At 50.5% G+C, this 27,718-nt stretch overlaps 1 long non-coding RNA gene across 2 annotated transcripts in view; it reads right to left on the reverse strand.

The window, feature by feature from the left end:
- Positions 1-27,718, reverse strand: part of LOC140911835 (uncharacterized) — a 108,945-nt gene that overhangs the window by 68,984 nt on the left and 12,243 nt on the right. For both annotated transcript variants that reach the window (XR_012159145.2, XR_012159144.2), the window contains exon 2: positions 12,227-12,374. This is a non-coding gene — a long non-coding RNA (uncharacterized LOC140911835). The remainder of the gene's footprint in view (positions 1-12,226; positions 12,375-27,718) is intronic.

The raw sequence follows: 27,718 nt of genomic DNA on the forward strand, positions 1-27,718 counted from the left end.
TGACAGAGATGCAGGCAGTGGGACTGTCTCACCACCTGATGACGATCCTGCCCAGGACCTGAGGTACTCCGGCAGCTAGCCTGGGCCACCGTGGCTACGCCACTCTCTTTAGCGAGCTAGCTCCAATACCTCTACACGTGCTGTCCTGATTGCAATGTAGACGGATCCTAGGGTCTAGGGTGGGAGAAGAGAGATCAGTATGAGATGTTAGATGGGGTGGGATCTGAGTTACCCAGGGAAGAATTTTCTGTAGTATCTGGCTGGTGAATCTTGCCCATATGCTCAGGGTTTAGCTGATCGCCATATTTGGGGTCGGGAAGGAATTTTCCTCCAGGGCAGATTGGAAGAGGCCCTAGAGGTTTTTCGCCTTCCTCTGTAGCATGGGGCACGGGTCACTTGCTGGAGGATTCTCAGCTCCTTGAAGTCTTTAAACCACGATTTGAGGACTTCAATAGCTCAGACATAGGTGAGAGGTTTTTCGCAGGAGTGGGTGGGTGAAATTCTGTGGCCTGCGTTGTGCAGGAGGTCAGACTAGATGATCATAATGGTTCCTTCTGACCTTAGTATCTATGAATCTATGAATCTACTGTCCTGCTGGTATGCAGAGACCAGAAAGAACTGAGAGAAGTACTTATTCTCCACTGATTTGAATCAAATAATAACTTCATAAACTATAAGAAACTGTTGTTTTTCCTACTCATGAAAGCAAATACTGAAGCTTTTTTGTCTTCCAAAATATTAGGCAACGATCCCAAACTCTGGCTTAATTTGTTCTTCCAAAATCAGGTTTCTGTGGTTGCAAAGTGTCGAAGTTCTGCTGGCTTCAGAGACTTGGACAGCCACCCTCATGCTGTGCCATATAATCAGCGAGGGCCTAAAGTGAGCTGGGCTCCCTGATGTGCCCTGCCAGTACTTTTTGCCAGCTGTACGTACGAGGGATACTGCCAACTCAGTGACAGCCAGAGCGTAGCTTGCTTTGTGCTAACCGCAGAGGAGTGCTCCGACTACTCTGGATTACCCCAGCCAGAAGAAACGTTGCTTCTTCCAGTGCGCACCAAAGATCACCAGCCCTTCCATGCAGTGGGGTCTGTTTACAGGGAGTTGAATGAAGGGGGCGGATCGGTCCCCCAGGACTGGAATCCTGCTATAGGGCCTTTTTGCTCCAGCTGCAGTTTTTTGGGATGGTTATAGTCCTCTTCAGGCTCAGTAGTTCCAGACACTCCACAGCCCCTTGCTGAGCCCCCAGATGGAGTGTTCAGAGCTGCAGCCTCTTTAAAATTCTTCCTCAGATGATGGGCATCCGTCAGCAAAGAAATCACCCTGTGTTAGGACCTGGAGCGCTCTGACAAGCTCAGTGGAGTCCTTTGACTCCCATGTATTGAAAATGGGCTAGGCAACATCTGTGACTCCCCTGCTAGGAAGGGGAAGCTACAGGCAGCCATATCGGGTCACCTTTGTGACTTGGACTATGCCCTCCATGCAGGACAATGTGAGACAGTAAGGTCCCTCCTTATCCTCCTGCGTGGGCTACCCGGATCTTGGGCCCGGGCATGCAGGAATAAGTGATACAGTGGGCAGGGATTGGGGGAGATGCCTTGGCTCTACTCCCCGCTTGCTAATTACAGCCTCTGAGCCAGCCTGGGCAGGAGCACAGTAATTTGTTGCTGGAGATGTCAATCGCCCCCACACTCCACCCCCGAGCAGGGGGACTGTAACTCAGAGAGGTGTCTGTGTGTCACACTGCCTCCGGGAGCTGCTCCTGGGGTGGTGCCGCTTACGCATCACTCCTTGCACACAGAAGTGCCTAAAGTAACAATCTAGCTCTTTATTATTTGTACTGAGGTAGCACCGGAGACCCCAATCAGAGAGCAGGATCCCATGTTTCCAGGTGCTGTACAGGCACGTAACAAAGAGTCTCTGCCCCAAAGAACTCACAATCAAACGAGGCATTATGCAGTCGCTGGCATGCGCATCAGGATTCTGCGAGGCCTATCTGGCTTATTCTGTTCTATTCTGTGTAGGTTCTTACACCGCACCCATCACGGGAGTATCTAAGCACTTTCCAGCAGTGCATTAAGTGATACGACTAATATCTGTCACACGTGTTCTCACATCCCTCTCCAGGATGGGATGTGTGTGCAGTGGAGTGTCATGTGTTTTGGTGGGGCTCTTTTTCACTATGATGGTTATTATTTTTAATATACACGTGTTGCTGTGTATTAATGTTGGAGATGGCAAGGTGAAAGAAATTAGCCTGGCACTTGGAGTGGAAGATGATGAGGTTTGGGATGATACTTGGTTCCTGGAGGAGTTTTTTCCATAGTCCCAGACTGTCCCCTAAGAAAGCTCTGTTTCCCGCACAGACAACCTTTGCCCTTGGAGTTCAGGTGTGCCAGGAGATAGAGATTAGCAGCTGCAGACGCTGCTTTTCATGGGAAGCAGGCCCCAGTTGTTGGAGGACATCGGTACACAGGACTATAGGAATTGCCAGGTTGGCTCAGCCCCAAGGTTCATCTAACCCAGTAGCCTGTTTCTGGCAGTAGCCAGCACTGGCTGCTTCAGAGGAAGGTGTAAGAATCCTGCAGTGGGAAGATGCGGGATAATCTGCCTCCCACACTAGGTCTCATCCTGGTCTCTAATAGAGATCATTTTAGGCACTGAAGCTAATATCTATAACATCTAATATCCCTTCTGAAACTTTATCACTGTTATTATTTAGTACTTTAATTCCTGTAGTAGTCAGCTATAGTGCGTAGTCCTTTACAGTGAAAGGAAATATGGAGGATTATAAAGAATGACCTCATGAAATTTATTTAAAAATGGTGATAGTTTATTATTAATTAAAATTATCCAAACCTCATAATGAGAGAGTTTTATACGAGTGTGAAATTACCACAAGTTGCCCTTTTCACCAGAGAGGAATATCTTTAAAACATCAGGGCCTGTCTACAGATTAACATAAATTCTAGGTAGTAATTACAAATATTTAATTTTAGAGCAGGAGAGTATTGTTATAATTTATAGGGAAGATAAAAATAATGCAAATTTGTGACAATGCCTTCCAGTGGCATGTAATGACATTTCACTGCAGAGATGTACAGTACAGCACGGTAGGAGTATTCCTGTTACCAGAGCATATGTTTAATTTGAAGCATTTGGCTGTTAATTCTGTTAAACAGGTTGAATGGGATAGAAAGCATTTCTTAAATTATATGGGATTATTTTATGACAAGTTTGTCATTTATTGATATGATTCAATGTAAAGAAGTTTTATAGGCCTTTTTTTGGGTGTGGATTCCAACCCCTTAAAAGACCTATGAAATGAACCTTTGCCTGCCTAGATGGCTTTCTAATGCAACGGTCAGCTAGCGTACAGACAATGATGGAAACTGGGATGTGGATCCTGGTCCACTAAGAACTGGACCTAAGGTCTCCTCCTGCCCCTGGAAGCCTATAGCAAAGCTATCATTACTTCAGTGACACAGGCTCAGGGCCTGAGGCTACATGTTAATGTCACACAGGTCACTGAACAGCTGCCAGATGGTAACTCCGCCAATCTGGACTGGATCCAGTGCCCTAGAGGTGAAAGGCTGCCTGTTTCATTATCAGCCCCCAGAGCCATCCACGCCCCAACCTGAACTGACAGTCAGTGCACGTGTGTCTCCTGTCTTAGTTTTGTCTCCCTTCAGTTAGTATGTGAACAAACTGGAGGAGTCCAAGCCAACTAGTAGGGAAAGAGATGTAGCTCCGTGTCACCTGACCTGAGCACTTGATAACCTTCTCATACTCCAAGGCTACATCTACAGAGCATGCTTCTTTCAGCGGCAGGTAGTGGCCATGGGTGTGTAAACCCCCTCCCAACTCAGGTATAAATAGCAGTGTAGACCGTTTGGCGTGGCTTAGGCGAGTGGAGTTAAAGACATGCCTGAAGGGGGTGGATATGTGTGCGAGTACATACCACGCATGCTCTCTACTCGCCTAAGCCCCTCCTCCCCGTCTATGCTGCTATTTTTAGTCACGTAGTGTCCCTCAGCCTGCTGGAGCCCTTCCCTGTTGCAGTGAAAGACTCTAGGAGAAGGGGTGGGCAGACTACAGCCCTCGGGTTGGATCCGGGGAACCGCGGCCAATGGGAGCTTCGGGGGAGGTACCCACAGGCGAGGGCAGCGCATGGAGCCCTCTGCCACTCCTCCCCCAGGGGCCGCAGGGACGTGGTGCCAGCTGCTTCCGGGAGCGACGCGGGGCTAGGGCAGGCAGGGAGCCTGCCTTAGCCCTGCTGCACGCCGCTGCCACCCCAGAAGCACTCCAAGTAAGTGGCACCAGGCCGGAGCCCGCATCCCGAACCTATCCTGTACCCTGCACCCCAACCCCCTGCTCTGAGCCCCCTCCTGCACTCTGCACCCCCTCCTGCACCCCAACCCCGTGCCCTGAGCCCCCTCCCGCACTCTGCACCCCCTCCTGCACCCCAACCCCCTGCCCTGAGCCCCCTCCTGCACTCTGCACCCCCTCCTGCACCCCTGCCTTGAGCTCCCTGCTGCACCTTTCACCCCTCCTGCACTCCAACCCCCTTGTCCTGAGCCCCTTCCTGCACACCACACCCCCTCCCACATCTCGCACTTCTTCTCGCACCCCAACCCCCCTGCCCCAGCCCTACATTCATGGCCCTGCATGCAATTTCCATACCCAGATGTGGCCCTCGGGACAAAATGTTTGCCTACCCCTACTCTAGGAGCAGGGAAAGGCTCTGGCAGGGGGAGGCAGCAGGGAAAGGCTCTGGTAGCTCCCCATTGCTGGAGTCTGTCCCTACAGCAGGGAAAGACTCCAGCAGCAGGGAGCTCCCGAAGCCTTTTCCCACTGCTTCCCCTCTGCCAGAGCCTTTCACTGACACATGTAGCTACACACGGCAGTGTGGACGCAGCCTGCTTTTCACTGTGGCATGTAGCTACATGTATCCCAGTGGTGTGTGGGGTAAACGTAGCCAAAAAGACTTTGGTGCTTGAAGGTATTAACTTGAGAGAGTTGTGCCAATCCGTCTACGTGCACAATCCTGAGACATGTTTGGTGTTGTCTCGCTGACAGTGGGTGATATTCCTTAATGGGCATTGCAAGGGACATGGCCTGGGACTAGCTGGCAGTTAGTGATGGAAAAGTGGGAGGTGAAATCCAGAATCCCATTACAATACTCAGATTTTGGGTGAGAAACCTACTCCCCGATCTCCTTTTCCATTCCCCCTCCCCCTCCCCACAGGTTGTTGTTGGCTAGTTAATTGTCCACCCATACTCTTCATGCTCTTGGGACCAAGATCCTCCCCCTTAATCCTGCTTCTGCACAATCAGCAATGTAGAAAATAGGGTTTATCCAGTGCTGAGTGAAGTTAATGTAAAGACTCACTGGCCTCTGAGCATTGGAGGGTAGCAGCATGTAGGAGATCTTTCCTCCTAGACAGTCGTGTAGGTGCCCCATACATAGCTTTATTGTGTTTGTATAAATTTGTCTCCAGTAGAAGGCTGGATCGCTGTTCTGAGTAAATACACTGTGCTAAACAAGGCCCAGAAACAAAGATTTTCTAACCTACTTGTCTAAAATTAAGCTCCTAAAGCCACATTTTGGCATCTAAATAAAGTTTCATTTTCAAAAGTGTTAGTCACCTACCAGAGTCTCGAAGTGAACAGGGACTATGGATACTCAGCATCTTTGAAAATTAAGATGCTTATCTAGGTTTTAAAATATGGGCTTTGGAGTCTAACTTTAGACAATCAGGTTTGAAAATTTTGACCTACATTTTTACTCCTACCATTTATACAGTGCAGGATGTGTGTGTGGCATCATACAATGAAACATGTGAAGCACAGAATAGCTTCCCTGTTCCAAACAGCTTTCGAGTTTGAGGCCCCTATTCAAAAAGCACTTAAACACATGTTTAACGTAAGTGCTTTCCTGAATAGGGATATTTACCTGAACAGGGTCACACATCCAAAAAACACAGTGTAGAGGAAATGGTGGCTGGCAGTTGTTATAGCTGGAACCTTCATGCAGATTCTAGATCATCATAATACAATGAAATTGGTGGAGCACTGCGACAGGGTGGCTGGCCCCTGTAAATGAAGTAGGTCCAGTGCCCCTGGGCCACATCAGGTGCTCCCATTCTGGCCAGTGAAGAGGGCAGGGTGGACCCTGGGTCTATAACGGATCAGGGCACCAGGTGTGGGCAGAGGAAGGGAGAGACTTGGTGAGTCGGGGCTGCCAGAGTGAGTCAGGAAAAGGCAGAGAAGAGCTGCCTGGTCAGTCAGAAGGGGCAGATGAGAGCTGCCAGAGACAGATGGTGTTTTCTGGGGGAAGGCTGAAGGCAAGGACAGAAGCCAGAGGGGTCTGCTGGCTGACTTTCCCGAGCCAGGGCTGAAGGCAGGAGAAGCAGCCGAGGGAGTTGTCTGCTGGCTCTAAGCTTGATGAGGGATGGGAGAGGGCTGAAGGCGGGGAGCTGCAGAGTGGCTTACCTGACAGGGCACAGTGAGAGGGCTGGGGTGGGGTGAGGGTTGCTCGCCTGGTGACGATGACCTCCCAGCGGAGAGGCTGTGGGGGTTCCGGCTGGGAAGAGTGGGGTTGCACTCCAGCTGGAAGAGCTGCGGGCAGCTGTCTTGGCAGAAGGACAGAAGAAGACTGACAGAGTCTGGGTGTGGCAGAAGGTGCTGGCATGTGGTATGTCGGGAATTGAGGGACAAGATGTCTTGGGATTCTAATGACTACTTGCACTGGGGTGATAAAGGTTTGGGGACTCTTGTTTTGGACTGTCTTGGTAATAAACCAGCCCCAAGGAGGGGTATTACTGAGTCAAGAGAGTCCTTGAGTTCCCTGAGAAGGGAAACTGAGGAAAGTGCACCTGTTGTGCTGCACCTTGCACAGGAGGCCACCCTCTGACAACTGTACAATCACATCTGTCTACAGAGCATGCTTATTCCATAATGGTAATTTACTGTAAAGTACAGAAAGCGTTTTCCCAGTGATGAAGCGTACCATGTAAGTTCATTGTCCTGCTAGACTCTGTGTCTGCCTGTCAAGGCTCAAGCTATCTTCCTGAACTGTGTCTTGTGCAATGAGAAGGCAGAGTTAAGGAGACTGTCATAGCCTTAATTCACTTTTTTTTAAAGGTTTGTTTGTGTCTTACTTTTGAGAGATTTCCCAACTAGATTATGACACTGTCAAGGGATTTTTCATTGTTTGCAAAACCTCTTTTCCTTCTTCGAGTAGTGTCCCTGTGGGTGCTCCAGTCTAGGTGTTGATGCGTCCCTGCACCGGAGAGCAGAGAGTTTAGGTAGCAGTGCTGGGTCAGGGCACGTGTGCGCAGCAGCCGTCTCGCGGTGCTGTTGGCTCCTCATGTAGCGCCCACACGACCTGACCCCCTCAGTTCCTTCTCAACCGTCCTCGGCTGCAGATGGAGCCCAATGGGAATGCTGCCTCTCCAAAATCTTTAGAAAAGAAAATTGTTTACATCCTGGCTTTAGTGTTAGAGCTCTTTGGTGGTTTTAATTAGACTTTCCTTAGCCAGTTATTTTAAAAAAAAATGTTTTTTTCCTTTTGGTTCCTTAGCTTAGCGGTAGAAATAGAGTTTCCTTTAACCAATTTCTATATATTTTTTTCGTCTCCCTTTTCAGTTGGGAAAAATTAACAAACGTAATGCCGGGCTCACCCAGTTTTAAGGGATGCAACTCTTGCCTCTGACGGCAACGCATCTTTTGTCGATTGCCTGTGGGAAACTCATATCCCCCAGAAATGTGCTCACTGTAGCAATTTAAAGGCGAGGGCACGGCGAGACAGATCTCTGCCTTAAAACGATTTTGATGGAAAAGTCTATCCAGCCTCCTCAGAAAAAAAGAGCAACTGAGTCACAGAGCAGCAAAACTTCTAACAATGTCAATGCTCAGCCTTCCAAAGCGAGCCGCGACCTTCCCGAAATGGGATACTCAGAGAAAGAGGAGTTCCCCAGCGAGGTCTTTGCCCTCGGTGCCGAGCTCATCCAGAGAGAGCACCTACGAGGCCCTGGGAGCCTCCGGCACCGTCCCCTCGCAGACCTCTGCCGAGCCTGATGCACCAACTCGGAATCAAGACGCCGGGTTTCCTCCACGGCACCAATGACCCCAGTGTGGAACCCAGTGCCGAAAGCATTTCCGACACCCATGCCGTCACCGACTCATTGGTCGGCACCGACAGACAGACCCCAAAGAGCACCAACTGCCGCCACAAAAGCTGACCGCAAGACAAAGGCACTGGCATGATTTTTGCACCAGTGGGACATAGTGGTCTCCTCGGTACCGCAGTCGCCACTACTCAGCAGCGAACAATCTCTGGGCCAAAGAATGGAGCAGCCCCCTGCGTCTCCCGCCCCTCAGTGCGTATACAGTGATGAGGAAGGGGATGCACAGGGCAGCCATTTCTCCTCTCAACACTCCTCACCGGCAGAGAGGAGACCTCCATGGGAGGCTGCCAGTACCAAGCCTCACCACTCTGGACAGATGCATCGATGGTATGGGCAACCCTGGCCCTGTCCACCACTACCCTTCCCAATGCAGTGGCCTCCCTGGGATCCATGGGCTGCATATAGAGCCCACTACACCCGATCTCTCACCCCAGCCAGACGGGAAGTCAGATCACCTCCACTTTCACCAAGCAGGGAAACATCTGAAGTTCCCGAGGGAGGGATAGAGGAGGAAGAGGTGATTTCAGAGATTGAGCAGGAAGACACGTCACCTGCCCACAACTCATCCTCCTCACCGGATGAAGCTGTTATACCACCAACTCCAACGACATCTGATGACCTGAAGCAGTTTCAAGAACTCTTGAAAAGAGTGGTGGTGTAGCGTTGCGAGACTCACCCCTGCGGCGCCTCCTGCTGGGTCGTCCAGGGAATTAGCTCACCAGCCTCCGGAGCGCCCCCCGCCGGCTGGTGTCTCGCTTGTCGCTGGCCCCGGTGCCCCTTTATCTGGGGTTCTGCCCCAGCAGTATCCCCCCCAGTCTCCGGGTCTCCCTCCCTGGGAAACCCCCAACCCCCTAATCCCATCTTGCCTCAGCCTATGGGCTACTGCCAGTCACCACCTAGCCCCCTTTCACTGCGGCCGACTGCAGTCTGTATAAGCCAGTCATCATAGGCAAGGGGGGTGGGGGTCAGACCTACTGCCTCTACCCAACCCCGGCTGCCCCTTTGCAGCCCCAGAACCTGTTTAGGCCCTGCACAAGGCCCTGCGGCCTCGGGGGTTTCCAAGCGGGAGCTCCCCAGCACCTCTTGCCTTCCCCCAGCACTGCCCCACCTCAGGTTCCTATTTAGCTCCCAGGCAGCAAGGTCCTTCCCTCTCTGCAGTCAGAGAGAGACTGCCTGCTCCTGGCCCACTGCCCTCTTATAAGGGCCAACTGGGCCCTGACTGAGCTGGCCACAGCTGCGGCTGCTCCCTTACTCAGCCTGGGCTTTTCTCCCAGCCGCTAGCCCTCTCCCAGAGCTGGCTTTAACCCTGTCAGGGCTGGAGTGGGTGACCACCCCGCTACCGGCGGCCAGCCAGGAGATCACACTAGAGGAGGTGCAAGAGAAACAGCACAAGCTGCTTCAAATCCTCCAAACATCTACCTCAGCCAAGATTGCTCTTTCCATCAATGAAGCCATAAGGGAGCCTGCAGAGACCATATGGCAGAGACCTGCATCAGCACCACCTACCAGTAAAAGGGCTGACAGAAAATACTTCATCCTAGCTAAAGAGATGGACTTTCTTTTCTCCCACCCACAGCCCAACTCCCTAGTGGTGGAAGCTGCCAATCACCACAGCAAGCAACCCCAGTTCCGCTCAACACTACAAGGCAAGGAACATAAACGGTTAGACCTCTTCAGTTATAAAAGATACTCCTCAGCCACACTCCAAATTCAGGGTTACCAACTATTCTGCCCTCTTGGCAAATTATAACTTCTATAACTATGGCAAACTGCAGGAACTCATAGAGTATCTTCCAGAAGAGAAACGTCCCCAGCTCAAGGCCATCATGGATGAGAGAAAGATAATAGCCCGCACTGCTTTACAGGCCTCAATGGATGTGGCAGACACAGCTGCACGAACAACAGCCACAGCAGCAGTGATGCAGAGAGCATCCTGGCTGCAGGCGTTGGGAATCCCGAAAGAACTGCAGCTGAAGGTAGAGGACCTTCCGTTTGACCACGAAAAATTCTTTTCCTCTAAAACAGATGAGGTCTTACATACGATGAAAGACTCTCAGGCCACATTACATACCTTAGGCATATACACGCCACCTAATAAACTACACCAATACACATCATATCAAAGAACAAGAGACACATCTTTCCACTGCTAACAGCAGCGACATTTTGACCCTAACCGGAATAAACAACACTCTCAAAGACATAGAGCCCTGCAAAATCAGGCCTTGTCTTCTCAACCATCAACAACCAAGTTTGTTCAATTTTGAAGTCTTGGTCGAGGGTCTGAACGACCTCTCCCAGACTATAGCGCTCTCGGACACTCCTACCCAAACTTTTGGCCACCGCTTACGCCCATTCTACCACGCTTGGGCAGCTATAACAATGGACCAGTGAGTGCTGGAGATCATAAGGTCGGGTTATGCCATCCCCTTCCTCTCCATCCCACCCACCCTTCCCCATCCCTCTTCAGGGACCCTTCTCACGAGCACCTCCTACAACAGGAAGTGGCCCACCTCCTACAGCTGGGTGCCATGGAACGAGTTCCAAATCAAAACAAATCCTCAAACTGTTTCCTCACCAAAAAGAAAAACGGTAGATGAAGACCCATCTTAGATCTTTGGAAGCTCAACAAATTCGTACGCAACCACAGATTCAAAATGGCCATAATCATCCCTGCGCTAGACAGGGGGGACTGATTTTCAGCCCTTGGCCTTCAAGGTACATATTTTCATATTACGATACATCCGGTCCACAGACGATTCTTGAGATTCATGGTAGGACCCAACCACTACCAATACCAAGTACGACGTCTTGGCCTCTCCACTGGCCCCTTGAGTTTTTTTCAAAAACACTTGTGGTAATAGTAGCAAACTTACGACGAAGAGGGGTGATGATCTTCCCATACTTAGACGACTGCCTACTGAAAGGTATGAACCAGGAAGAAGCAACGCACATGGTACAAACAACCACAGAACTATTCCACAAGTTAGGGTTGCAGGTAAATACAAAGAAATCTACTCCAAACCCGACACAACACCTGGAGTTCATTGGAGCCTACCTTGGCTCCGTACAGGCCAAGGCAATACTACCAAACCCCAGGTTTGTGACAATGAACACACTCATGTCGATGGTCACCACCAGTCCACAAACCTCAGTGAGGACTTACCTTCAGCTCCTGGGACATATGGCAGCCAAGACATTTGTCATAAGGCACACAAGACTCCATATGAGCTGTCTTCAGGGCTGGCTGAGCACTGTGTATACGCCCAGCAAACACAGCTTAAGCAAAAGAGTGACATTGCCCCAAAGGCCATCATGTCACAACACTGGTGGACAAAACCAGAAAATGTCTGCACAGGGATCCCCTTTCAACAGGACCCTCCATCACTCATTATCACAACGGACGCATCCCTGATAGGTTGGGGTGCTCATTTGGATCACCACACCATACAGGGCAAGTGGTCAGGGATGGAAACTCAATTTCACATCAACCTCCTAGAGCTCCAAGCAGTACACAACACAGGCTGTCACTTCCTTCCAATCATACAGAACAAATCAATTTGCATACTAACCAACAACATAGCATGCATGCTCTATATCAATCGACAAGGAGAGGAGTGCTCTCACTGTCTATGCACAGAAGCCCTGAAATTATGGAATTGGTGCATCCGCAATAACATAAACATCACAGCATCTTATCTACTGAGGTGCCAGAACACAACAGTGGACACTTCTTAGAGGAACATGAATGGGAAATACACGACAGTGTCCTCAAAATGATATTCAAGAAATGGGGCTACCCATCAATCGATCTGTTTGCATCAGCAACAAACTACAAGTGCCCACTCTTCTGCTCCAGAGCGGGCCTAACACCCAAATCACTAGGGGATGCCTTCCTCATATCGTGGAACACATCACTCCTGTATGCGTTGCCGCCAATACCCCTAAACTTGCGAGTCATTCACAAGATACCAGCCGACAAAGCACACATCGTTCTGATTGTCCCCACCTGGCCCAGACAGACTTGGTTCCCTTACCTGTCACGCCTAGCAGTGTGTGCTCCACAAATGCTTCCCTTGCAGATGGATCTTCTTTCACAGAACAGGGGCCGAACACTCCATCTGAATCCGGAGAAGCTCTTCCTCAAAGCATGCTTCCTATGTGGTTCCAGAATGGAGAACTAGACTGTTCAGAAAGAGTGAAACAGGTATTATTAAACTGCAGATGATCTACCACTAGAAATACTTACCTCCAGAAGTGGAATGGATTCTCGCTATGGTGCCAACAAAAACAAACAGATGAAGTCACGGTGCCTCTACCAACTATATTAGATGACCTACTAGAACTGAAAGAATCTGGCTTAAGCATAAGCTCGGTCAAAGTACATCTAGCGGCCTTTTTGGCCTTTCACCATAAGGTAGAGAAGACATCAGTCTTCGCTCACCCAGTCACAAGACATTTCCTAGTGGGTATATAGGACATGTATCTGGAAGTTCGACAACCTACACCACCATGGGATTTGAATCATGTACTCAAATGCCTGACCAGACCACACTTCAAGCCATTAGCTTCCTGCTCTCTCCTACATATGTCAATGAAGGTCGCATTCTTGGTGGCGATCACGTCAGCCAGAAGGGTCCATGAAATAGGGGCACTGATGGCTGGACCTTCCTACACGTGTTCACTCAAGACAAAATCATGCTACGACCATACCCGAAATTTTTGCCGAAAGTAGCTACATCCTTCCATGTAAACCAAACCATACACTTACCCAAGTTCTACCCTAAACCACACAGGGATTCTCAAAAGGCCTCTCTCCACACACTAGATGTCAGGCGAGCCATAGTGTTCTATTTAGACAGAACTAAACCCTTCCGTAAATCACCAAGACTGTGTATCTCCACAACAGAACGATCCAAGGGTTGTGCAATATTGACTCAGAGACTATCTAGATGGATCTCCACCTGTATCCAAACCTGCTACCAACTACACAATAAGAGCCTCCCTCGGGCATCAGATCCCATTCTACGCGGGCTATGCCTACATCAATAGCCTTCCTAAACAATCTCCCTTTCATAGATATATGTAGAGCTGCCATCTGGGCATCAGAGCACACCTTTGCTAAACACTATGCCATCACCCAAAGCACGGTCAGACGAACTATGTAGTTAGCCTTACCGTGCTCTCAACCACTTCACGTATAACTCCGAAGCCCCTACCCTCCACAGTGGGCCACTGCTCTACAGACACCTAAAGTGGCGCACCCCCAGGGACACTACTCAAAGAAGAAGTTAATCACCTTGTGCAGTAATGATGGTTCTTCAAGATGTGTGTCCCTGTGGGTGCTCCACTGCCCACCCTCCTCCCCTCTACTTTGGAGTTCATGCTACCAGGCTCCGTGGTAGAGAAGGAACTGAAAGGGTTGGGTCGTGCGCCCTCTACATGAGGTGCTAATGGCACCGTGAGACAGCTGCTGCACACGTGCACCCCGACCGAGCACTGCTACCTAAAATCTCCGATCTCTGGCACAGGGACGCACCAACACCTAAAGTGGAGCCCCCACAGGGACACACATCTTGAAGAACCATCGTTACTCTGCAAGGTGAGTAACTTCTTCTTTCTCGCTATTGCTCATAGTGACTTTATGGAAACTTAACATTGAAAAGTGTTTTCTTTTAGTAATTTCTTTCCCATGTCTAGGAGCAAACGCTGCTTTGTGGCTGTTGGATGGTGGGGGGGTTTTATCGCGTACAAAGACTACGTACACTGGAACTGTCTCTCTGGGCCTGTTAATAGCGCTGGGGATCAAGCACACGCAACAGAGGCAGCAGAGTCCTTGATGTGTCAGTTCACACATCTCTGGATGTATTCCCTTTCCCACTTTTATCACACAGTGCATTTTCACGCTCCCTTTAAAAAATAGGTAGAAAATAAATGGAATTTTTTACAATTGCATGAGAAGGAGGGAGAACAGCAGTGGGCTGGCATCATGCCGCTGGTTTCCAGTGCCTCTCACACTATTACAGGCAGTATTGCCTTGGGGTGGGGTGCAGCTGCATTATAAAATTACTCTCTTGTTAATAAAGCCAGGCTGTCCAAGCCCTCGGGACAAATGATGGACAACCACATACAGTCGCCGCTATCAAAATCATTAAAACACTGTAAAGCACGGCCTAGAAAAACGAATGTAAGGGGTCTGTTGGCCTCTTACTAAAACTCAGTGAGCGGCTTTTGGTTGGCTAGCTCCCAGTACCAAAAGAAAGGGGAAGGGTTGATGGGAAATCAGGACCCTGAGACTGACAGTCCCCAGGAGCAATGGCAAGACGACAGTGCTGCAGGTCAGCCTGATTGACAGGGCAGGCAGGCTAATGAGGGAGTCAGGAGGCCGGGGGGGGTTCTGTCCTCTGTAGGGTGACCAGGTGTCCGGGTTTCGCCTGGATCACCCAGTTGAAAAGGGACCCTGCCGGCTCCAGTCAGCACCGCCAACCGGGCCATTAAAAGTCCGGTCGGCGGCGCTGTGGACCCTACCTGTCCTGGCACCGCGCTGTGCCCTGGAAGCGGCCAGCAGGTCCGGCTCCTAGGTGTGGGGGCCACGGGGCTCCGCACGCTGCCCCTGCCTCGAGCACCGGCTCTGCACTCCCATTAGCCGGTTCCCGGTTCAATGGGAGCTGGGGGGGCAGTGCCAGCAGACAAGAGCAGCGTGCACCATGGAGCCCCTTGGTGCCCCCCATTGCCTAGGAGCTGGACCTGCTGGCTGCTTCCGGGGCGCAGCGCAGTGCAGTGCCCCAGGACACGCAGGCAGCCTGTCTTAGCCCCCCCGCGGTGCTACTGACTGGGAACTGCCTGAGGTAAGCCCGCACCTCAACCCCGAGCCCCAACGCTCTGTCCCAGCCCTAAGCCCCCCCACCCGTAACCCCATACTGCACCCCAAACCCCTCATCCCCGGCCCCAGCCCAGAGCCCACACCCCTTCCTACACCCCAACCTCATGCCTCAACCCACAGTCCCCTCCCACACTCCAAATCCTTCAGCCCCACACCCCTAGCCTGGAGTCCCCTCCTGCACCCCGCAACCCCTCATCCCCAGCCCCACCCCAAAGCCCTCATCCCCAGCCCAGAGTCCTCACCCCTCCCACACCCCAACCCCCTGCCTCAACCCACAGCTCCCTCCCTCATTCCGAATCCCTCGGCCCCATCCCCGAGCCTGGAGCCTCCTCCTGTATCTCAAACCGTTCATCCCCAGCCCCACCCCAGAGCCTGCACCCCCAGCCCAGAGCCCGTAACCTCTCCTGCACCTCAACCCCCAGCCCTGAGCCCTGACATTCCAGAGACGCTGGTTGTGATGTCCCCGTGCCTTTCCCATTTTTTCCTTATTTTTTAAAATTGGTTGCTGTTTAATAAATTGTATTTGCTTTGAACTATATGCGATGATCAGGGGGTCAGGGAAGCGTCCAGAACAGAGAGAGCACCCCGGAGTGGGGACACCGTAGCTCCTGCCCTAAGTGGCCACAACAAGATTGGGGGTCGAACCCCTGAGGAATCCTGGGCCCAGCCTCTGCCACACAGGAGGGTGGAAGGGGAGCCCTTGAGGTCAGGCAGGCCTCTGGGCAAAGGAAGTGGGAGCGAGGACTCAGATCCTTTCACTAGCCCATTCCACCGGGGTAGTGTATAAGCCAGGAAAGTTCCCCACAATAGTGGGACCATTCCCCCTCTTAAAAAACCAAAGCCCTATGTCTGCCGAGAGCTTGCTGTGCTCCCAAGCACTGCTGGGTGTGGCTGGCAGACAAGGGGCAAAGGGCTCCTAGACAGGGCCAGCTCTGGGCACCAGCAAAACAAGCAGGTGTTTGGGGTGGTGCATTTCTAGGGGTGGGATTCCAGCGCCGGCCATGCCGCCCCTAGAAATGTGCCCCCGGTGCCCCAGCTCGCCTCCGCCTGCTCCCCTGAGTGCACCACCGCCGCTTCTCCCCTCTCCCTCCCAGGCTGGCCGCATGCGAAACAGGGCAGGGCGGGGAGCGGTTCCTCTACCCCCCCCGTTACTTCCTGTGCTCCCCCCCCCATCGCTCACCTCTGCTCCGCCTGCGCCCCTGAACGCGCTGCCTTTCCCTCGCCAGAAAGGAAGGGGGGAGACGCAGAGCAGCGGCGTGTTCAGGGGAGCAGGCGGAGAGGAGGTGAACGATGGGGGGGGGGAGCCACAGGAAGCAATGGGGGGGGAATGTGGCACACCCGGGGGAGGAGGCGGGGCTGAGGATTTGGGGAAGGGGTTGGGAAGGGGCAGAGTTAGGGCGGAGTTGGGGGCAGGGGGCACGAAAAAAAGCGGGGGCGGCCAAAAAATTTTTTTTGCTTGGGGCGGCAAAAATCCGAGAGCAGGCCCTGGCCCTAGAGCGTTGTAGATGCCCTTCTGTGCACAGACCATGTGCTGGGGCTCAGACCCTCAAAGAGGTGATTTCAATGGAAGTTAGATTCTCCAAAGGATGGAGGTGCCTGGGTCTGAGACTCAGCAAGGCTTTTTGTGGGGGAGGGGAAGCAAATTAGGGAATTGAAATTCTCTGTCTGATGTGCTTCCCTCCAGAGCTGGCAGATTTCAACATGGAAACCCACTCGTAGTCGCTTCCATGAATTCCCCCTCTGTCTGCACATCTTCCCAACCTGTGGCTATGAGGCAGCTACGGCTTAGGGGAAAGAGCCTGCAGCCATATGGCTCCTGATGAATCATGCTGCTGGAGGGGCTAACAAATGGAATTGAAAGCCTGCCTGTCTGTGCAGAGGTCCACAGATGCACACCCAGGTTGCCTCATGGATGCTGAGGTGCCGCACAGTTTGAAGGCTGCACCCTACATTCTGTCTGCAAAGCTCTTTCTTATCCTGGAGGCAGAAAGCCTCTGAAATGCCACCAGCTTTACCTCGCAGAGTTTCTAGAGCACTCCTCCCCACCCCCACTGTGTGGCTTCTTCACAGGAAGGGAGCATTTCACCCTCATAAATCAAGCCTTACTACTAATTAGACAAGTCCATGCCAATGTCTGGCCACCAGCTGGCAGACACAACAATACACACACACACTCACATGCACGCGTGCAGGCATGTAAAAATACAGACGGGAGAGCCCCTGGGAAGCAGGCCAGAGTTATAGGTGGGATAAATGGAGACACAGAACGACATTAAATCTGGGAGATGGGAGCTTAAAGCCCTTCTATTCCATTCAAAATCCTAGCCGAAGTCACAAGTCGTCAGGGACAGAACTGAGAGTAGCATCCTACTCTTCTGCCAGTGCTTTGTCCCATTAGACTATGCTGCTTTAAGGCATAAATGCAGGTCTGGAAATAAAATGGATGAGCCCCCAAAATTGGGCATGTTCTGTGAATTTTAATTAATTGATTTCCACATTCCTGACATGTTTTATAATAACTGTCTTTAACTCATCAGCAAAGAGGGGAGAAAATTGTATCCTCCTTATGTTTCTTTCCTTCCTGTTCTCACACTATGGCAGGGTGTCTACTCCTGTGCAGAGATCATTTTGGTTTAGCTTTGGAGGGCAGCCAACTAGGGGAGGAAACAGCAGGACATTGGGAATTCCCAGTTTCCTTCTGCTGATCTCGGAATCAGCCTTTCTGTGCCTGAAAAGGAAAGAGGAGAGTGGAATGTTTTGGAAATAGCAAATTTTATATCACATGCTCTCTAACAAATGTCTGGATACCCCAGCCCCCATAGTGAGCTGCAGCTTGTGAGCATGGCATGCACGGGTTGGGGGAAAGATAGTTTTCAGTCACCTTTGTGCCCTTTGTATTGTGGACTCTGTTATGCTCACAGAGAAGTTAGATTAAAATCATCAAATATTCTTGCTGGAAGGATGCAATGTAGCACAAATAGTTCACTTACTCGGGGCTACAGTCTGTGGAATTAATTCCCCCAGGAACTCAGGATCATCACAATCCTCCCAGTCCTGGTGCAAGGTGCATTTCTTTGACCGGCCTTCTCTAACAAACATGGAGGAGCATGTACATTTAAATAAAACCAAACCAAAACCACCCAGTGTTAGTCGCCTTGATTAATGCACTGCATGAAGGGGCTCAGATACTGTGGTGATGGGGTGGGGGGAATAAGAACCTACAGAGCACAGATTTGGCCCCCTGAGACCAACTTTAATCTACATGTTACATTTTTACATAAGCCAAAATACCGACTCATTTCAAGATGTCATTTTAATCAACTAGGGAAATGTTCATTGCAAACTGTAATAAAAAGGCTGAATTATTTTCCTATGAAAATATATAATTCCTTAATTGCTGAATTTTTCAGTGTTCTGAATATGCCAAGGATTTTTTTTTAATCGACCTCTTTTAAATAGGATCGTCGTTCAATGTGGCAAAAGAATTTGCAGTGTAGCATCGCTCACTGAATTGTACGAGAGGGAGGGTGTAGACGTTGCAGATTAAACAAAGGCATTCTTTCTCATTGCGTTGTTCCATCCAATCCCCTTTAGAAGAGAGTCTGCGTCTTCTCTGTCTCACTGAATATTGGCTTGGGACTGTAGCTGAGACCACTGTGTGCTCCATTTCAGATCTTGTTTACTGTACAAGGTCAGAATGGGAGGTCAGGTGCCATTCTTCTCAGCGACAAAGTAAAAGGCTCTCTTTGAAGGGAGTTAAGAAACAGTGATTTTTTTTTCACAGCTTGCAGACATCAGCTGATAAAGGGCAGACACAAACCTCTGAGAAATCCCTGGATGCTCCAGATCCTTTCCTCAGAACAGCACTTGGAGTAAGGATAACATAGGGGATGTGGGTCGGGGGGAAACAGACAAATCTGGATGTAAATTATCTCCAAGAGGAAAAACACTAGGGGTCTGAACCAACTCCTGTTAAGGTTAGTGGACAGACTCGTACTGACTGCTGTAGGCATTGGATCAGGACACAGAGAGAAGTGCTACAGAAATATGCTCCCTCTTTGTCTCCCAGCTCCTTTTCCCACCCGCAGCAACTATTGTGAAAACACAGTTTGGAAGGGACGCAAAACTAGTAGGAAAAGACTGAATTTGCCTTCTTCAAGAGCGGTGAAGACTGGACAGTTCCCTCTCACATATGTGGCTACTTCTGTGAATGCATTTAGAAAATGTGTTTGCAGGCATAGGTGCCAACTCCACAGGTGCCCCGGGGCTGGAGCACCCATGGGGGAAAAAAACAGTAGGTGCTGAGTCCCCACTGGCAGCCCCCCAATCAGCTCCTCACCCTCCCTCCCACTGCCTTCCACCCATGGGGCAGGCGGGGGCAGGTAGAGGCAGGGCAGGGGTGGGGCGTTAGGGGAAGGAGTGGAGTGGGGGCGGGACCTGGGGCAGAGCAGGGGTCGAGCACCCCCCAGCACTTTAGGAAGTCAGTGCCTCTGTTTGCATATGATTGAAATGTAACGGTTTAAGAGCTTACGCCTGTTCCCTTGGAAGTCCACAGCATAACTCCAGTGCTGGATCAAACCCTAAGGGCTTGTCTACACTTAAAATGCTGCAGTGGCGCAGCTGCACCACTACCTATGTCAATGGGAGGGGTTCTCCCAACCTAAATTCTTCGTGTAAACCAGACCTGTTGCTTGGACAGTCCTCTGGGGTGGAGTGGCTGGGTGGCCGGAGGCCTCCCCACCGCATTCTTGGGCGTCTGGGTGAGGAGGCTGTGGAACTTGGGGAGGAGGGCGGTTGGTTACACAGGGGCTGTAGTGGCAGTCTGTGCTCCTGCTGCCTTTCCTGCAGCTCAGCCATACACTGGAGCATACTGGTTTGATCCTCCAGCAGCCTCAGCATTGAATCCTGCCTCCTCTCATCACGCTGCCACCGCCTTTCAGCTTCAGCCCTCTCTTCAGCCCACCACTTACTCTCTTCAGCCCGCCACCTCTCCTCCCGGTCATTCTGTGCTTTCCTGCACTCTGACATTGTCTGCCTCCACGCATTCATCTGGGCTCTGTCAGTGTGGGAGGACAGCATGAGCTCGGAGAACATTTCATCACGAGTGCGTTTTTCTTTCCTTCAAATCTTCGCTAGCCTCTGGGAAGGAGAAGATCCTGTGATCCTTGAAACACTTGCAGCTGGTGGAGAAAAAAAAAGGGACAGTGGTATTTAAAAAGACACATTTTATAGAACAAGGGGTACACTCTTTCATGGTAAACCTTGCTGTTAACATTACATACATAGCACATGTGCTTTCGTTCCAAGGTGGCATTTTGCCTCCCCACCAGCGCGTGGCTAGCCCCTCCTCCCTCCCCTCTCCCCGTGGCTAACAGCGGGAAACATTTCTGTTCAGCCACAGCCAAACAGCCCAGCAGGAACGGGCACTTCTGAGTGTCCCCTTAAGAAAAGCACCCTATTTCAACCAGGTGACCATGAATGATATCACTCTCCTGAGGATAACACAGAGAGATAAAGAACGGATGTTGTTTGAACTCCAGCAAACATACACTGCAATGCTTTGTTCTACAATGATTCCCGAGTACGTGCTACTGGCCTGGAGTGGTAAAATGTCCTACCGTGGTGGATGGAATAAGGCTGCCCTCCCCGGAAACCTTTTGCAAAGGCTTTGGGAGTACATCCAGGAGAGCCACGAATGCCAGGGCAAATTAATCATTAAACATGCTTGCTTTTAAACCATGTATAGTATTTTAAAAGGTACACTCACCAGAGGTCCCTTCTCCACCTGGCGGGTCCGGGAGGCAGCGTTGGGTGGGTTCGGGGAGTACTGGCTCCAGGTCCAGGGTGAGAAACAGTTCCTGGCTGTCAGGAAAACCAGTTTCTCCGCTTGCTTGCTGTGAGCTATCTATAACCTCATCATCATCATCTTCCTCGTCCCCAAAACCTGCTTCCGTGTTGCCTCCATCTCCGTTGAAGGAGTCAAACAACACGGCTGGGGTAGTGGTGGCTGAACCCCCTAAAATGGCATGCAGCTCATCATAGAAGCGGCATGTTTTGGGCTCTGACCCGGAGCGGCCGTTCGCCTCTCTGGTTTTCTGGTAGGCTTGCCTCAGCTCCTTAAGTTTCACGCGGCACTGCTTCGGGTCCCTGTTATGGCCTCTGTCCTTCATGTCCTGGGAGATTTTGACAAATGTTTTGGCATTTCGAAAACTGGAACGTACTTCTGATAGCACGAATTCCTCTCCCCATACAGCGATCAGATCCCGTACCTCCTGTTCGGTCCATGCTGGAGCTCTTTTGCGATTCTGGGACTCCATCATGGTCACCTCTGCTGATGAGCGCTGCATGGTCACCTGCAGCTTGCCATGCTGGCCAAACAGGAAATTGAAATTCAAAAGTTCGCGGGCCTTTTCCTGTCTACCTGGCCAGTGCATCTGAGTTGAGAGTGCTGTCCAGAGTGGTCACAGTGGAGCACTCTGGGATAGCTCACAGAGGCCAATACCATCTAATTGTGTCCACAGTACCCTAAATTCAACCCAGCAAGGCCAATTTCAGCACTAATCCCCTTGTCGGGGGTGGAGTAAGGAAATCAATTTTAAGAGCCCTTTAAGTCGAGAAAAAGGGCTTCGTCGTGTGGACGGGTGCAGGGTTAAATTGATTTAACGCTGCTAAATTCGAACTCAACTCCTAGTGTAGACCAGGTGTTAGGCATAGTCTACATTTAAAGTTATGTTGGAATAGCTATATCAGTTGTGGGGGAGGAATCCCATCTCAGACTGCTGTTCTCCCAGTCTCCCCCATCAAAATAAGATGCCACTCAAAGCAGAGCGTGCAGACCACAACAGGCTTGCGTGTAGATGCAATTATGCTGCCATGACCTGTTTCTTTTGTAGAATTGGTACAAATTATACTAGCTAAAGAACTCTTGCCCATATAAGCTGGGTTTCCACTCGGAGGGTTTGCTGGTGTAGCGATACCAATAAGGTTATCACCGTAAACCCTTTTTCGTGTACACAAGGCTTGAGTTAAACTAGTGCATAATCCTCTGTGGAGACACTTACTTCAATATAAACCTGTCATAGTGGGTACAAAGGTGCTTTATACCAGCATAGCTTATTCCCAGCTAAAGGTACAGGTGCCAGCGGAACCAACAGTGCTAGTTCTAGGAACACAGGAATGGCCAGACCCATGGCTCACCTGGCCCAGTGTCCTGTGTCTGATAGTAGCTGACACCAGAGGCTTCTGAGGAAGGCTCAAGAAGGCCTATGTTAGCCAACCGTGGGATAATCTGCTCCTTGGGGGCAGGGAGGGTGTCTCTTCCTAACCCTGTAAATATTGGCGTAGATGCTGAAGCATGAAGTTTTCTGTCCCTTCTAAAACTATCTTCTTTTCTAGTATTTACATAAATGAGTCCTGATGGGGCTTGGTTTGTGGTGTTAACTAAACTCGTTTCCAATCTGACTTCAGTTAAACCTGTGAAGCTTCCTTGTATAGATGCAGCCCGTGAAAGGCATGGATTTGAAGGTAGGGTTCTTTGCTTGGTGCACAGAGATACGTCAGATACTGCATCCCTGGACTCCTTCCTACCATTCACCTTACTTCTGAAGGCTTCTCTCAGTCCTGCTCTACATACAGTTTTGTGAGAGGGGTGATTGTTTTATTTTAACCAATATTGTTATACCAGTACAACAGCTAATGTGGACATGGATATACTGGTGTAAAGATGTCTGATATCTGTATAGCTTCCTCCCATAAATTTAAGCAATACGGTTAGAAGTGCCTTTTTCTGATGCTCTAGCAGCATCCACGTTCAGGGGCCTGTATTGCTTTAACTACACAGGTTTCAAACAGATATAGTTAAAAAGGTACCGAGCAGACAAGTCCTTATGTGCTTTCATCTTCTAAGGAATAATGAGTGCCGTCATGGCCTAGATCACTGCTCTTTGGAGGCAGGGCTGTGCAAAGGGGAGCGAGGAGATGTGTCACCCAAGCCATGCTGTGTTAAGAAGGGGTAAAGGCCAGTGCCCCATCCAGATGTCCCATCTCCTACGCTGTTAGCCATCCATGGACCATTAATCCTCACCTCCACGTGTATTCTCCTGCACGGGCAGCAAGCATGTGGCTGGCTGCCTGGATGGGGCCATCTCCTGTGTCGAGCACACTTCTGCAGAGGCAAGTAAACGTGGCCCCATGAGCATGTGCACTCACACATGTACACCTGACTGATAGAGGAGCCGGGCCCAAATGGAAGGCCCCACATCCTGGGTGCACTTTGTCTGACAACGTAGAAGCAACTGATGTGCAGTTTCACTGGTGGATGCTGGTGAAAACAGGGGCTAGTCCGCCCAAAACTTCAGTCAGCCACACTGAGCCCACAACCTGCCTGGAAAAGCAAGGCTGGTTGATGAGCAAACGGCAGACACTGGGGCACAAACAGGACATGTGACAGCATGGGGAGGTAGCTAGAGTGAGACATACACTTTGACTGAACCCAGCAAGGGGCTGGTTAACAAGGGGGGCCTCAGCTGGAGCCTTAATTACTCTGGATTTCACAGCATTTTCATGACTATCTGTCAAAGGGGCATGGAGCACCACTGTCTGGACATAGGGCCCAGTTCTGCTTCGGTTGAAGTCAATGGCAGAGAACCCCTCGACTCCAGAGGGAGCAGGATCAGACCTCTAGTGAACGCTGCATGTCACCCCAAATACACACGCTGCTAGCTGCAGATGAACAGGCTTCAACAAAATTCCAGTGAATGGTAGTAAGTTGTTGTGAAGGATGGTTCAGTGGTTAAGATCTTGGGAGACCCAGGTCTAATTCCCTGCTTTGTAACGGGTTTCCTGTATGAGGATCTGGCTAACACTGGCTGCAAAGAGGTGGGAGATCACCCTGCAGCTCACCCTGGGACACAGACTCAGTGATGAGGCTGCACCCAACCCTGACACAGCGCAAGGACCAGGCCTGCCCCAGAAACACCCAGGGGCCCTGCCCCTCTGTGCCAGGTGTGGGCAGGCAGGCTCAGCAAGGCAGGATCCAAGTGTGGAGGGGCTTAGTGTGGGGGGATTCAGGTGGAGGTTGAAAGGGTTTTGTATGTGGCAATCTGGGTGCAGGTGGCTCAGTGGAGGATCTGGGTGTGGGGGGATCTGGATGCACAAAGATTTGTGGGGGGGGGTTCTGGGTGCAATGGTAATGGGACTCTGCAGCTGAAGGTGGTTGGGGCTCAACAGGCAGGGTCTGGGTATGGGGGGTAGAATTAGGCTGGGGAGTCTGGGTGTGGGGGGCTCAGTGGGAGGGTCCAGATTCTGGGGGAGTGGGGCTCAGGAGGGTGGGGATCCAGTTGCAACGTGTTGGGGCTTGGTGCGGTGGGGATCTGGGTACGGGTGGCTTGTCAGGGTGGTGCAGGTGGAGTGTGGCTCATTGGGGGGGGTTCTGAGTGCAGGGGGGGTGAGGCTTGGTGGGAGGGTCTGGGTATGAGGACGTCTGGATGAATAGGGGTTGGGTGGATGGAGGAGCAGCTCCCTGTACAGAGATCCCTCCCCCTCCAGCTGAGGAGAAATGGGTACAGGAAGTGGGTGTGGGGGGAGAATTTGCAGAGCTTCCTGCAGCTGGGGGAGAAATCTGGGGGTGGGTCTGACCTGGCCCTGGATGCCATGCAAGGGAAGAGTAAGTCCCGTCCTGCCCAGCTGGGACTAGCAGCTAAGCCCGGCACAGGGTAGGAACCACCAGCCAGGTCTTCCCCAGTCCTGCTCCCTGCCCCACAGTGATTTACTTCTCTGCCAGCTTCCCTGGGCACCCGAAACATACTGCTGAGAAGGGTCACACAGCTGCTCTTGTGGCTTCCCTTTGCTTCCCCGTCAGACACTAATTTTTCTGTGGGGAAGCAAAGAAATCTGTGAGGAACATAAATTCTGAGCATGCACAGTGGTGCAGAATTCCCTCAGGAGTAACTATCTCCAAAAGTCACATGCCAACAAAGAGCAGAGACATCAACGCTCAATGCTGCAAAAGCTTTTACTATATGTGAGTGAGTTGTTCCCCTGACGTCACTGGGACTATTTATGTGCATAGATGTACTCGTGCATAAATGTTTGCAGGTTGAGGCTCAAATGTTAAAGATTTCTTCCATTAGTAAGTAGTCATCACTTCCTCTCCTCTTCTGTGTATTTCTGTTTGTTTGTTCGTCTCTGTCCTTCAGACAGAATAGCAAATCTGTGTACTTTCAAGGGCATTTTGCTGAAGTATAGCAAATAAAAAAATTCCCTTTAAAAAAGGAGATGGGCACAAAATGTGATATCACATCTTGTTTAACAATATGTCATGTTACAGGATGTAATGTTGCACCTTAAAAGTGACCTGCAAAGGAGAGAATTTAGTCTTGTGTCTTTTTTGTGATGTATAAAGACCTGCAGGTCTTTTTTCTTCAGAAAGATCTTTCTACTCATTTTATACACTAGAGATTCAGGTCTGTACTAACCTGGAAGACTCTATGGTCTTGTCCACACTTGCAAATTCTGCAGTGGCATTTAGCCATATGTAGCCAGGGTGCAGCTGTCACAGTATTACTGATATTTGAAGCTGTACTGTGGGCTGGGTGCTAGGGATTTTAATACTGTGTCAGCTAGCCTAGGTCCTGCTTAGAACTGGCTAACACAGGATGAGTATTAGTGACATGTGCATCCCACATACACTGCAGCTTACAATGGTACCAGTACCCCTGTACTTAACACACTAGTAAAATGGGCTCCAGTTGATGGAGCCCACAACGGTGAGTGAGAAAGTGGCATGGTGAAAGTGAAGCAAATGAAGGTCTGTCTTCACTGCAGAGTTAACTCAGGTGTTGCCCCAAGCCCCCTTCTGTCCAGCCAGAAACACCCCTCCTGAGTGTGTGGGTGGGTGCTTTATACCCAGGCGAGCTGGCCCAGCAGGGGCGACAGGCTAAAGCCCAGGTGCTGCTTCCACTTGGGCTGGTAACCCGCATTGCAGTGAGGTCACAGGCAAACCCACTCCAGTGCCAATAGCCCTCCAGTGCCTTTTCACAGTTCCCCTGTGTGCCCAGAAGGACAGACAAGTTCTCCAATACCGCAATTCACTGGGAAAGCAACTTAGCGTGGCTCAGGTTACTGTAGCACAAAGAACCATGGCCTGCGACCCCCGAAGACACACAGGTGAGTGCTGCATCGGTGAGGACACAGTAACTTGGGTAGGGCTTTGTAGGGTGGCTGGCCACACGAGGGCCAGGCTAACCTGCTTGCCAATCATCTGAGTTAAATCCGCAGCACAGATGACGCCTCAGAGGGGAAAGGGGTTTTAGTCCAAATTTTTTTCAACTCTTCATTTTGTTTTTCCTTTCTTTTTGTTAACACTGATTTTCAAGTCTATAACAGCCTAACAATTGGAGGAAGGAAGTCTTTTTTGGAAGGCTTAGCACCTGCTCACCTATTACTGAGGTCTGAGAGCTAACAATACACATCCTCTGAAACTCCCAACAAGCATTCCCGTAAAATCTGGGAGGAGGAGTTGGCACCAGTTTAACTTACATTGTCTCCCTCTGCATGTTGCATGTGGTGAAAGTCACATATGATAGACACATTTTTCCTTTCACTGTCCCATTTTGCTGTCTCCTCTGCTGCTGTACTGTGCAAACGCTGTGGCCCTACTCCAAAGCCTATTCAATCTTGACTCCAATGGAGTCTTTCCATTCACTTCGGTGGGCTTTGGCTTAGCCCCTATGTGCGGCATAGACTGAGCCCTTTCTTCCCGCTACACACTGGGGGTGAAACTTGAACCAGTGGCTCGTGCACTTCATCCTCACTTCAGTCCTTAATGTGGTGTTTCAGAGCTCCATAAGCTCTTATTGCAATTTTTAAAATGTTTACAGTGTCCTCCAGTGTACTAGCTTCTCTACAGGACAAGCCAAAAGACAAAGAGCTTGCAATCTAACTCTAAACATGACACAACGAGTGGTGATACCAAACAGCAGGTAGTGTATGGAGGAAGAAGGACAGGGTTTGCAGCAATAAGATCATGTGGTTCTGGGCTGGATTGGCAACCTGACACTGGCGGCTAGTTCTGCAGAGGCTACATTTTTACAGGTAGGGGAAAAAAGGACTCTCTAGCCCTTATGGTTGCAGAGAAAAAGTTGAAAGCTTGACCCGAGTGTAACCAGTGCAGAGAAGCCTGCCTGTATCTGCGGAAAGCCTGAAACCATAGCTCTGAGAGCTGTGAACTGCCCTGTTAATCGAAATGGGGCTAACTCAGATGCCCACTGATGAGGAATTTAATGACCCTTAACTATTTCACTGCTGATCATAGAATCATAGAATCATAGAATATCAGGGTTGGAAGGGACCCCAGAAGGTCATCTAGTCCAACCCCCTGCTCAAAGCAGGACCAATTCCCAGTTAAATAATCCCAGCCAGGGCTTTGTCAAGCCTGACCTTAAAAACCTCTAAGGAAGGAGATTCTACCACCTCCCTAGGTAACGCATTCCAGTGTTTCACTACCCTCTTAGTGAAAAAGTTTTTCCTAATATCCAATCTAAACCTCCCCCACTGCAACTTGAGACCATTACTCCTCGTTCTGTCATCTGCTACCATTGAGAACAGTCTAGAGCCATCCTCTTTGGAACCCCCTTTCAGGTAGTTG

This window comes from Lepidochelys kempii, chromosome 5, assembly GCF_965140285.1.
Source record: "Lepidochelys kempii isolate rLepKem1 chromosome 5, rLepKem1.hap1, whole genome shotgun sequence".
NCBI classification, from domain to species: domain Eukaryota; kingdom Metazoa; phylum Chordata; order Testudines; family Cheloniidae; genus Lepidochelys; species Lepidochelys kempii.